Source organism: Serinus canaria, chromosome W (assembly GCF_022539315.1).
Source record: "Serinus canaria isolate serCan28SL12 chromosome W, serCan2020, whole genome shotgun sequence".
NCBI classification, from domain to species: Eukaryota; Metazoa; Chordata; class Aves; order Passeriformes; family Fringillidae; genus Serinus; species Serinus canaria.
Window position 1 is genome coordinate 15,878,798 of NC_066342.1, and position 13,823 is coordinate 15,892,620.

Sequence of the window (13,823 nt, forward strand, 5' to 3'; positions counted from 1 at the left end):
CTGGATAAATGGATTTAGGAAACACCACATATATTTAATCAATGAGATGAAAACTCCCAAAACTAAAACTATGCATTCACAACAACTAGAGCAGTTCTCTCATAAACAATTACTGATAGTTGTACCTCCTAACTTTTTGAAGTCCAATGCCAGTCACTTGGTAGGTTACTACATATATGAAATAACAAAGATAAGATTATAGTAGTGAGGATCAAAAAACCGCGAGGAAGCTTTGTCCTATGGCATACTGCCAAATTCCTTCTGGAATACAGCCTGACACAGAAAGATTATCAGGCACTGCTATCATGCAACACTAGAAATAAGTTTATTTTGCAGGAAACACATCTTGACTCCATACCAAGCTTACTATTTTCTATCTATCAATTTCCTCTGTTTTCTGACTTTATTACTGGGCTTTAAAAAAAGCCCCTCAAGTAAATCTTTCCCTTTTATCACTTGCTACAGTAACAAGATGAGCAGATGGTTTCATATCTAAGCTAATGCATTTGAGAGTGGTCTCACAGAACTAAACATGTCTTATTTTATCCCAACATATAACCATTGTATCTTAAATTTTGCCCAAATTTAGCAATTACAGTTAGGATTAGGTATCAACACTTTGCCCTTCTAAATTTTACTTCCTTTTTCATGCTGTAGCTAAGAAAGCACCATTTATCCTATACACTCCTAAATTTCATAGAATCATAGAATTATCAAGGTTGGAAGAGACCTTCAAGATCAAGTCCAACTGTCCATCCAGCACTGCCACTATAACCCTTAAACCACTAAACCACATCACCCAGTGCCAGATCCAGATGGCTCTTGAACACCTCCAGGGATGGTGACTCCACCAGCTCCCTGGGCAACCAATGCCTGACCATGCTAACAGTGAAATTTTTTTTTTCTAATGTCAAATCTGACTGTCCCCTGTCTCAGCTTAAGGCCATTTCCCCTTGTTCTCTCACTGTAGGCACGGTAGAAGACACCAGCTCCCACCTCACTACAACCTCCTTTCAGGTGGTTGTAGAGAGCAATGAGGTCCCTCCTGAACCTTTTCTAAACAAACCCAGCTCCCTCAGCCACTGTTCCTCATAAGATGTTTTCTAGACCCTTCACAAGCCTTGTTGTCTTTCTCTGGACACACCCCAGCACCTCAATGTCCTTTATGAAGTGAGGCGTTCAAAACTGAGTGCAGTACTCAAGTTGTGGCCTCACCAGTGCTGAGTACAAGGGGACAGTCACTTCCCTGATCCTGCTGGCTACACTATTCTTTACAGAGGCCAAAATGCTATTGACTTTGTTGGCCACCTAGGCACACACTGGCTCATAGTGAGCTGGCTGTCAACCAGCATCCCCAAGACCCTTTCTACCCAACAGCCTTCAAACCACTTCTCCCCCTGCCTGTAGCGCTGCATGGGTTTGCTGTGACCCAAATACAGGACCTGGTACTTGGCCTTATTGAACCTCATGCAGTTGTCCTTAGCCCATTGATTGAGTCTGTCTTACCCTCAAGCAGATCAACACTCCCACCTAAGTTGGTGTCATCTGCAAATTTACTGCACTCAATCCCCACATCCATATGATCAATAAAGATGTTAAATAGGACTGGCCCCAAAACTGAGCCCTGGGGAACATTGCTAGCTATTGGCCTTAACTGGATTTAGCTCCATTCACCACAACTCTCTGGGCCTAGCCATACAGCCAGTTTTTTACCCATCAAGAAGTCCACCCATCCAAGCTGCAAGCAGACAGTTTTTCTAGGAGGATGCTGTGGGAGATGGTGTCAAATGCTTTACTGAAGTCTATCTAGACAACATCCACAGCCTTTCCCTCACCTAACTGAGCTGGTCACTTTGTCCTAGAAAGAGATCAGGTGCAGGACCTTCCATTCATAAATCCATGTTGGCTGGGTTTAATCCCCTGGTTGTCCAGCATATGCCATGCAATGGAACTCAGGATGATCTCTTCCATAACCTTGCCCAGAATCAAGCTTAGGATGAAAGGCTTGTAGTTTCCTGGATCATCCTTCTGAAAAATTCGAACTCAATTCATGCTGGACAGAAATACTCATCAAGACAAACATAAGACTTGCCAAGTGTCCTAGAGTGACGTTAGGATGCTGTTATCCCCATTCGTGTGTGTGTAATTTATGCTGGATATTATGTTCTGTGCCTTTAAGACTGGCAGAGTGAGAGTTTTGTTTTGGGCCTCTTATCAGCCACTCGGTGAGACATACAGATAGCACCAGGACTTAGTGCTGCTTTTTTGCTTTTTGCCCTGCTTTTTGCTTTTGCTCTTGCTTCTGCTTCGCTTCTGCTTTGCTTGCTCTTGCTTTTTTCCCCCCCTTCTCATTAGTTAATTTAGCTAAACAGTCCAAATTCCTTTCTGGACTGTCCTCCCCCCCCCCCCGTTTGGACCTGCCGGACCTGCTCCGGACTGGGATTTGGAACACCGAGAGAGAGTTTACACCTTGTGGCTGCAGCAGCTGCCTCAGCACCAAAGGGACTGATAACAGAGACCACCCCCAGGAGAGAATTTCTGAATTTGTCATCTTTTCCAGAGCAGTGAAAGAGTGGTGTCATCTGGTATTGTTCATTGTGTGTGCTGGGGGTTGCTGTGCTTGTCAAATAAACAGGTTCTTTCCACTTCTCTCTGAGGAATTCTTCCCGAGCCGGTTGGGGGGAGGGACCATGTGGGTTTTTTTTTGGAGAAGCTCTTTTTGGGGATTCTCTCCCAAATTTGCCCTACACCAGGACATCAAGATATTTGTAAAGAATTCCTCATGGTGGGATCTCTTAGAACAAAGGAGGAACAACTTAAGACAAAGCATCTGAATAATATGAATGATGGTATCTTTGCATATTTTGCATTGCAGAATTTGTTGTAATGGTACTATTTTTATAAAGGATATAGTTTAGGAATCTTCATTCAAATTTTAGTTGTCATACCAAGGAAGGCAACAAACCAGACATTTATTTTTTTCTATGAAGAGCATTTGCACAGAGCACCCAAACATATATAATCTTAGTGCAGTTATACTTATTATTTTTTGTAAATCAATTGTACTTGTTCTTCCAGCTTCCTTTTTCATCTGAGCCATGCATTTCTGGGCTAAATTCAGATAGGCCTGTCAGTGACTGTGCACCATAACCAACCGTAAAGCATTCAACAGGATTATAATCCACAACCACATGGTGTCAAATGTATCTTCTGGTATTCTGTGGATAAAAAAGGTAATGTTTTGTTCTAAAGGTCACCTACCCCTACAGAGTTATTTGTTTGCATCATCTGTAAGGAAAATGAGAAGGTTGTGAAGGATCATCGTGTGTTGTATCCCACGGTGAAGCTGGGGAAGTGTTTGAGGAGGAAGAAGTGGCAGAGAGGAAGTGTTATGAACTGACTGCAAGCCTCATTCCATGTCCCTCTGTCTTTCCTGGGAAAGGAGGTAGAGACTTTGGGAGTCAAGTTGAGCCCAAGAAGAAGGGAGGAGCAGAGGGAAGGTGGTTTTAGATTTGTTCTTATTTCTCATTATACTAATCTTTGTTTAATTGGCAATAAATTAAATTAATTTCCCTGAGTTGAGTCTGTTTTGCCCATGATGGTAATTGCTGAGTGATCTCCCTGTCCTTATCTCAACCCATGAGTCTTTCATCATATTTTTCTGCCCGTCTAGTTGAGGAGGGGGAGTGATAGAGCAGCTTGGTGAGCCCTATTACAGCATTAGATCCAAATTAGAACCCATTTGTTTGCAAAAAACTCTTAAATGCTTGAATTTTGAGCAACAAAAAGAGGACACTAAAAAGAAGGGTCTTACAGATAATTACAAGTGTTGTGATATATAGTTCTAGATAACATCTCCAACTGCCTTAGATACGTTGCTGAAGCACAACTTCCATTAACTGAAGAGTAAAATGGAAACAAAATTTATATATTTGCAATGTTTTATGCAATACTTCAGTGATCACAGTTATCTTAGAAGCATCTTTAAAGTCTAGAAAGCAATAAAAGTGACAGTAGATCATATCAGTTCAGCTCAATTTGAGAACTATGAATTATGTTAATAAAGTGACAATGACAATTACCTATGCTACTTACACAATACTGATTTCAGACACAATTATTCCTGAAAATTCTTTCCCTTTTTATTCTTTAAAATATTTTAGCTACTGAATGCCATATGCACTTCATCTTCACACAGATTTTAAGACAAGTTTCATACTACTAAGGACCTTAGGTCAGTTCTCATACCAATGTATCTCAATCCTCTTCAGTGAAATTACTTCTGTCTTAGACCAATAAGTAAGACACAAGGTATTAGAAGCTGGCAATGACATGGTGTTCTGTCCCTAGGAATAACAATGTAGAACTCAGACGCAAACATGCCAGAAAATAGCAGCTCTTTGGAAACCACTGCCTTACCATTCTTCATTGGATTCAATACTCTGCAACTAATTCTCATTCTTCCTAAACAACAGAAGCCCTTTACAGCTCAGCTAGAACTTCTACAATACCGTTTATGATAGATGCTAGTTACAGCCACAGTTTTAAGTTTTCCATGTTGCTATGACTTTTACAGGGCACTACTTTGACTTAAGGTTTTATCCTCAATATCCTGTTGGGGAAGATGAAACAGGAAAGCCTTACAAATATGATTACATGGCAAAAGATTTTGAGAATATAGAAACTATAAGCGAGATTGAAATGAAAGCAAGCTTTGAGATCCCTTAGTTACTGAACAACGGGAAAGCAATGGTGTGGCTGGCTGAAGGTAATCCCCTTTTGATGATACAAGACCCTCTGCAATCAGGCAGGTCCAAGGGTCCGAGCAGACCCTGCCAGCTTGGCAGAAGGGGTCTGAAGAGTAGTTTTTAGGGTTTAAAATGTAGCACAGTATGGTAATATAGTGATTCTTATAGGCTGTGTGTAAATGGTATAGGATTTGTGTGTTGTACTAGATTGGTTAGTGAGAATCAGAATATTCAACACAGATGATTTATTGTATTGTAATGGGAACTTTGCACTCTTACTCTTACTCTTGCACTCTTACTCTTACTTACTTTTCTATGCTCTCAGCTCTTGCCTTTTATGTTCTTACCCTGTCATCCTCTCTACCCCTCTCTTCTCTTGGGCCTGCTCTGAGCTGCAGCTGGCAGGTCCCAGCAGGGCCCTGTACCCACGCCCTTTGCAATAAACCGCAAGTTCCACGACCTGGCTTCAGAGATCTCTCATCTTCGTCCGTCCCAATTGTGCTACCCCCCATCTCGCCTACAATACCCCATAAAGAATTTTTAAAGAGAATCTTACAAAGGTATGCTCTCTTTGCCAAAAGGTGGATTCATAATGTAGTCCTTAGTGATTGGTTTTACCCACAGTAGAACCATAAGTAAAGGAGACAAGAAGTTTATATGCAGCAATGTTCTGGAAGAGGGAAAAAAAAAAGGAAGTGAGTTAATAAATACAGTTACTATACTGTTGAAACTGGTGGTACAGAAGAGTAATACAAGTTTTACAATAGGGGAGAAAAGGTAATTAAGAGAATTACTTCATTTATTAAAGGTATGGCTTAAGTCTCAACAAAACAGCCATATTGCATACTGTGAAATTACACTGGTTGTGGTTTTAAAAAAATCGAGTTTTTAGATATTGAAGCAAAGTAACCAAAGGAACTACATGCATTTTGCCATGCTATAGTAAAAAATAGTTGTTGAAAATTTCCATATAATGGCATAATACCGAACTGCAGTGGCCATTACTGTTTTAGGCTTGAGTAGGTATCTTAGATGGATAATTATGGAAAATATATTGCTATAATGTGATTTTTTTTCGCTTTATTATAAATGTACTCAGATTATTTTCAATTATCTAAACAGACTAGAAGAAACACTTTTCGCAGGTCAGATCATCCAGTTTAATGAAGATTTTTACTTAGGAAACTTAAGGAGGAGCAATCCAAAGCATTTCAGTAACTTGTTGTCCTGGTTCAGGGAAAATTTGGGAGAGAACCCCCAAAGGGCTACTCTAGGAAAGCAGATTCAATCGGCCCCTCCCCACAACCGGTCCAGGAGAAAATACCTCCTTGGAGAAAAGTGGGAAAAAACCTGTTTATTAAACAATAAAACCTAAACAATATTAAACAATAAAACCCCTTGCTGCTCCAAAAGAGATGACAAACCCAGAAAGTCCCATCTCCAGGTTGCAGTTCAGCTCACTCAGTCCCTTATCAGTTCCTCCGGTGCTGGAAATGCCATGGCCCAGGCCCGGCCCGGTGGCCACCGTTGCGAGCTGCCGGTGCTCTGCTGGGTGTTCAGTCCAGAGCAGGTTTAAACAGGTACAAAGAAAAGGGAAAAAAGAAAAAACAAAACCAAAGTCCAGGGAACTTCTTTGCCTCAGCTAGCTAAACTAACTAAAAGCAAAAGAGAGCTCTGTCCTGCTGTCTGTCCATCTGCAAACACAGTCCAGGAGCAGGAATGTGGAGGAGTGAGTTCAGTGTCTGAAAACAAACTGTGCGCTTCTTCTCTCCCCCCTTCAATCTCTGGAACAAGTCTTAAAGATGCAAAACTTATTATTCAGCACAAACAGAACAAGACAACTGGGGATAAAAGCATCATATAGTCAGCCTAGGACACTTGTGAAATAAACGTCTACTTATTTAAGACAGCCTATTGCATTAGTGGACTGGAATGTGCCAAAGAGTGGCAAGAACCACTTGGTGTTTATTTGAGTAAAGGTAGAAAGGCTGAAAGATTCTTGAAGCAGGCTCTGGAAATTGAGTGAATGTGTAGGAAAATTGTACAAATTAATTAAGAGGATTCAAAAATATATATGTAAAAGGATGCTGCTAAAGGAAAACCAAACAGGCAGTCAAAATTAAAATTGACATCGGAATATCTTAATTCTATTTTACCCAAAATTTTATTCCCTATTTATATACGCAAGATTCACGTTAGTAATTTTGACCATGTTACTGAGGTGGCAATTCATCATTTGCCTAATCTCAAATTATTTTAAGTCACTGGTCTCCATAAGTCTCCCATTCTGTAATTATAGAATCATAGATTATGCGGAGTTGGAAGGGACCCATCAGGATCCTCAAGTCCAACTTCTGGCCCTTCACAGGACACGCCCAAGAATCCAACCATGTGCCTGAGAGCATTGTCCAAATGCTTCTTGAACTCTGGCAGGCTTGGTGCTGTGACCACTTCCCTGGGAACCCTGTTCCAGTGCTCAACCACCCTCTGGGTGAAGAATTTTTTTCTAATAGCCAACCTAAACCTCCCCTGACTCAGCTTCATGCCATTCCCTTGAGTCCCGTCACTGGTCATGAGAGTGAAGAGATTGGCACCTGCCCATCCACTTCCCCCCATGAGGTTGTTGAAGACTGCAATGAGGTCTCTCCTTAGTCCCTCCAGGGTGAACAAACCAAGTGAAACTCAGCCACTCCTCATATGACTTCCCCTACAGACCCTTCATCACCCTCATGGCCCTCCTTTGGATGCTCCTTAATATCTTAATGTCTTTCTTATATTGTGATGACCAAAACTGCACACAGAACTCAAGGTAAGACCACACCAGTGCAGAGCAGAGCAGGACAATCACCTCCCTTGACCAGCTGGTGATGCTGTGCTTGATGCACCCCAGGACAGAACATGGCTGGCCCTCCTGGCTGCCAGGACACTACTGATTTATATTCAACTTGCCATCAACCAGGACCCTCAGGTCCCTTTCTGCAGCTGCTCTCCAGTGTCTTGTTCCACAGTCTATACCCACAGCCAGGGTTGCCCCATCTCAGGTGCAGTTTCTGGCACTTTCTTTTGTTGAAATTCATACAGTTGATGATTGCCCAGTCCTCTAATTTGTCGAAGTCTTTCTGCAAGGCTTCTGTGCCCTCAAGGGAGTCAATAACTCCTCCCAGTTTAGTGTCATCAGCAAACTTACTTGGTATTCTTTCAAGTCCTGTGTCCAAGTCATTGATGAAGATGTTGGAAAGAACCGGGCCTAAGATGGAGCCCTGCAGAACCCCACTAGTGACTGGTGCCAGCCTGATGTAACCCCACTTGCTATAACTCTTTTTGCTGACCTGTGAGCCAGTTGCTGACCCACCGTGTAATACAGTTATTCAGCTGTGTGCTGGACATTTTGTCCAGAAGGATCCTGTGAGAGACAGCAGCAAAAGTTTTCCTCAAGTCCAAAAAGATTTCATCTACTGGCTTTCCTAGATCAACTAAGTGGGTTACCTACAAGCAGGACTTTCCCACCATGAAGTTGTGCTGGTTATGACTGATGACTGCATTGTCCTCCATGTGGTTTCAATACTTCCCAGAATAATCTTTTTCATGATTTTACTAGGCACTGAAGTGAGACTGATAGGCCTGCAGTTTCTGGAGGGCTCCTTCTGGAAAATAGGGACAATGTTCTCCAGCTTCCAATCAGCTGAGACCTCTCTGGATTTCCATGACCTCTCAAAAATGATCAAGAGAGGCCTTTTGATAATATCAGCCGGGTCTTTGAGGATTGTCTTTCTTGGGTTTTATTTTTCTCTCTCTTTGTTATTTTTTCTCTCTTTTTCTTAAGAAAATAAGAGTAGCAGATCCCACACAAGTTCAGAGTCAACTGGGAGTTGATCATTCTCACAGTCATGGTCCTCCAGCTCAGTGCTCTGGGGGTCCCAGAGCCCATAATCAGTGTTGAAGACCAAAGCAAAGAAAGCATTAAAGATCTCAGCCTTGTCCATGTCCCTGTTGGTGAGATGACCATCTTCATCCTGTAAAGGGCCAATGTTATTTGGGCACTGCCTTTAATTATTAACATATTTTTAAAAACTCTTTTTATTTGATATTTCTGCCTGAGATCTCATGTGCCCAGATCAAGACAGATGTAGGAAAATTAGAGGATAGTTACAGAAAAGGCACAAGAAATTCTAAAATACTGAAAACCATAAAAATGAAAAAATCAGGAGTTTAAGAGGTGACTCGATAATCTACACAGACTGAAGCTTAATAGCAGATACAACAGTCAATAGCTTGCAGTTGTAATTGGATGTATTCATCTAGAATGAGAGTCCAAATCTAATACAAAGTAGTTAGATAACAATTTACCAAGAGTAAACGGTCCATTTCAAACATAGTTAAAATTTTTAAACAGGGCATTTTTTGGCAAAAATACACTTCAGTCTGAGGGGAAATAATTTACACATGAGAAAATCTAATGGTTCTCTTATGAAAGTGGCCAACCTAAATGATCACAATGGCCTATACTGCAGAATTTGTCATTATTCTGCATTTAATATTCAGAGGTTATGATCTATGAAAGACATTTAGAGTTGTTTCCTCAACTAGAGAATGCTGAAGAGAATTAGTTTAATACAAGAGAACATTTTACTTCAAAATTCAACAACAGCTGAAAATGAAAATGTTACTTTGACTTGTACGAACCTTTGCGACATATATTCTGGGTCATCATAATGTAAGAAATACTGAAATGCTTTAAAGGACAATTTTAATTTACTTTTTATTTTAACACTTTAATAGTTGAATGCTTTTATATATCTTAATCTAAATTCAATATTTATTAACAGAAGTTTTTACTGAGTTTTAGGTTACTGAGATTCCCTTTTAATGTGTTTCAACTTGACTGCCTGTCTGAAGCTATTTCTTCACTTTGTGTTTTTTTCTTTGCATCTTAACCTAATTTTATTAACTGTAGTATATGATAGAGATAATTCATGCTTGTAACTGTATAAAAATTATAAAGATCCAACCATGCCTCTGACCCCCATGGCCAGAAGCAGGGCTTTCCTTTCTATTCAAAAGATTTCCCGGACTCACCCAGATAAAATCATGACTATTAATGAATGAATGAGTCCTTCCTGGGCAATCATCGGCCATTTCCCAGGAATGTCCAGAACATTTGTACCTAGAAGAGATTACATCAAGGAACGGGTGAAGTCTTGGCTACAACTGAAAAGAAGACTATTTCGAAGAGCCCAGACAGCCATCCAAACCTATGGACTGACTTTTGTATGGGACTGAATCTGTATAGTCCCCGTCATACATATGCAGGAACTTACAAAAATCTTAGGTAATTTCTGCTTCAAGAGGAATAAACTGTATAAAAACTGGCTACCAAGAGCAGTTGGTGTAAAACCTTGGGAGATGCTGACACTACGTCAGTTTGACCCAAGTTCACCCAGCGTCAAAGTCTGGGGTTGACGCTGTCTTGGCTGTGGAGGTTTTATAATATTCTATTTTTTAGTTGTCAGTCTAATAAATTTATAAAATTTTTTATAAATTTGGCTGCCAATTTGATCATTTACACCATTAACAAAGGCCCACCTAGAAGAAAAAAAACATCTGTGGCTGCACCTCTTCTTCCAGACAGTTATTTAAATTTCCAAAAAGATAGGGGGGAAAGGATATGGGAAGTATAACATTCATGGTGGATCTTTCACTCAAGGAAAGAAAAGGAATGCTGCTTTAACTCATATTCCACTTTTGAGACAAAGAATGTAATAGATTGGCAGAGGGCAGGTTGAGCACAGAGGCGTGTCACAGATCTTCTGGAGATATGAAAAGCAGGCAGCAACAGAATTCTTAGTCAGTCACTACCTTCTTAATAGTTTGGATCTTTCATTTTCAGACATTAAACTGTGATTTAAGATTGAGTAACATATATATTGTATATATGTATATATATTTTCTCTTACTGTGTTTTTTTTTCTGTTGCTAAATTCAGAGCATCAAGATGCATTTGAGCCAGTCGCAAACCAGGGAATGTCAAAAAAGCACCAATATGTGAAAAAAGAACAGCCGGGAACAATTTGAAGGTTAGTTTAGACACAGGATCCCCAAAAAATTGAAAAGAAATAAGAAGGGGGGGGGGTGATAGATATCAGAAACTTCATTCAAATCAACAGTATCTAGCAGTTAATCAAATTGAAATAAAAATCAAGCAAGCCACCTGTTTATTTACTAAAAAGAATAAAAATCTCTTCAGCATAAGAAAATGAACACCTAAGCTCTTTCCTACAAGATGTTACATTTGTTATCAGAGAGAAAAAAACCCCAAAAATACTAATTTTATATTGTGATTTACAATTTATGCAATAAAAATAAATAGTGGAATGAACTCAATTATTATACTTTTATTAGAAGAACACATACATTTCAAGTTTAACTGGTCAAAGGCAAATTTTTATTTTTAAGGTATGCCATTCAAACTATCAGAGACACCATCATCAACTCAATCACTGCTGTAAACAGCCAAAGCACTGTGAATGTCTAAAAGGAAATGGACACAAACAGAAAAATGAATACATAAATTAGTAAATTCAGAACAGTTTATGAAAAGCAAAGAAAAGAAAGGTTAAGAAATGCATAAGATTCAGATGAAGGTTTCTTTCTCATTAAATATCCATATCTATAAATAGCATATTAATCTAAGTATATATTTTAAACTTCTGGTTCTCACAAATAAAAAAATACAATTCTTATACAATACTTGAAAATTTCCAAAGAAGAAATTCGAGTTTGTATTCCCACAGCGATAACATACCATATTACAAGCATTTTAGGTCATGTCTTTAAGGCAAGGATTGTAACAGAATCCCGTTTACAAAACATAGAGGCTATGACAGTGATTGTATATATAAGCAACATCATAAGCTATGTCAGTCTATACAAAACTTGGATGCACTGTAGCAGGCAGATGAGCTTGCCAAGAGGAAATTACTATTATAGCCTGAAAACATGACTGAAAGTAAAAAGTAAAAATTTACTCCTACTTCCATTTTTATTGTAGCTTTTGCACTCTCATCTTCCTTCATACCACAGGAACTGCAAAATATACTTTTCTCTTGTTTTTAGCAATCTTTTCAAATCTGTAAGGATTGTTTAAGAAGCATAATGAGAAATACTTTTATAGTTTTTAACTGTGTTTTTTAGACTGGGATAATTTTGGAATAAAAAGGAAATACACAAATGCAGCAAGTTACTTGGTAAATATTTATGGATTATTTTCATTAATCCACCTCTTCACATTAATACAGAGTTTCTAACTGTCTATAAGAGCAAAGCATGCAAGACAAATGTGTGCTAAGAAAATCCAAGTGGTTCAGTTTTAAATGCAACATAATGAAGACCAGTGTATTTCCAGAAACTTACTGGGATTCCAAACCCTGGTTTTCAAGAAACTACATAGCACTTTCTGAAAAATTTGAGAATCCTGCAGAGACATAAATCATATGTATAATATCAAGGTACAAATATAAAATCTCTTTTTTTAAAAATTCTAGGTAACAGGACATACTGTAAAAATTTTTTACAAGCATTATTATTAACAACAAATTATGTCTAGCATAGCTTTTTCATGTGCTAACTAGTATGTGACAGTGCAATAAAACTCAGTTATTAAGGGTCTTTGAAAACATTTCTGATATTTGTACATTTCATAAATCTGAATAGAACATTCATTTTTAAGGTGTATTGATTTTGCATGGCCTAGTTTTTGGTAGTGGGCGGGGGGGCTACAGGGGTGGCTTCCGTAAGAAGCTGCTAGAAGCTTCTTCCATGTCCAGCAGAGCCAGTCCCTGCTGGCTCTAGAGATGGATGTGATACTGGCTAAGGCTGGGCCAATTAGAAATGGTGGTAATGCCTCTGTGATAACATATTTAAGAAGAAATATAAACAAAAAAAGGTTGTTGTGCAGTTTTAATTTCGGCCACAGAAGAGCAGAGTGAGAACATGGGAGAAGAACAACTATGCAGACACCAAGGTCAGTGAAGAAGGAGGGGGTGGAGGTTCTCCAGGTGCCAGAGCTGAGATTCCTCTGCAGGCCATGGTAAAGATCATGGTGAAGCAGGCTGTTCCCCTGCAGCCCATGGAGGGACACAGGGATGCATAGATCCACCTGCAGCCTGTGGAGGAGCTCCACACTGGAACAGGTGGATGCGTGGAGGTGGCTGTGAGCCTATGGGAGATCTGTGGAGAGAAGAGCCCTGCTCCCATGCTGGAACAGCCTGTCCTTGAAAGACTGCACCCCATGGAAGAGTGTCCCATGCTGTAGCAGTTTCAGGTGTACTGTTGCTTGTGGGATGGACTTGTGTTGCAGCAGTTTGCAGAGAATTATTGCTCATGAGGTGTACTCACTCTGGAGAAGTTAATAGAGAACTGTCTCCTGTGGGAAGGACCCCACGGTGCAGCAGGGGAACGACTCCTCTTCCTGAGCAGCAGGAGAAGCCACGGGTGATGAACTGACCATAACCCCCATTCCCTATCTCCTTCTGCCACTGTGGTAGAAGGTAGAGCTGGAAGGAGGAAGGGGTGGGGGGAAGGTGTTTATAAGGGTTTTATTTTACTTCTCATTATCCTGGTCAGATTTTGTTAGTAATAAATTTACTTCATATCTCTAAGTTGAGCCTGTTTTGCCTGTGATGGTATTTGACGAGCAATCTCTCCTGGTCGTTATCTCAACCTTTGTTAAATTTTCTTTCCTCTGTCCAGCTGCAGAGGGGAGTGAGTGAACAGCATTGGTGGGTGCCTGGCATCCCAACAGCGTCAAACCACAACAAAGACAAAATGGATTAAAGATAAAACTGGAACGTAAATATAATTAGCAAAGCAAACAACCAGGGTGTCCTGGTTTAGGGCAAATTTGGAAGAGAATCCCCAAAAAGGGGCCCCTCCAGAAAGCAAACCCACATGGCCCCTCCCCCCAACCGGTTGGGGAAGAATTCCTCGGAGAAAAGTGGAAAGAACCTGTTTATTTGACAAGAACAGCACCACCCAACACACCAAATGAACAATACCGGATGACACCGCTCTTTCACC

General features: G+C 40.0%; 1 protein-coding gene and 1 pseudogene across 2 annotated transcripts in view; both read right to left on the minus strand.

The window, feature by feature from the left end:
- LOC127060968 (uncharacterized) overlaps window positions 1–13,823 on the minus strand; it is a 1,003,595-nt gene that overhangs the window by 460,446 nt on the left and 529,326 nt on the right. The gene's annotated exons all lie outside the window — the stretch shown is intronic.
- The window catches only part of LOC103824956 (transmembrane protein 161B-like), a 72,419-nt pseudogene that overhangs the window by 2,844 nt on the left and 55,752 nt on the right, over window positions 1–13,823 (minus strand).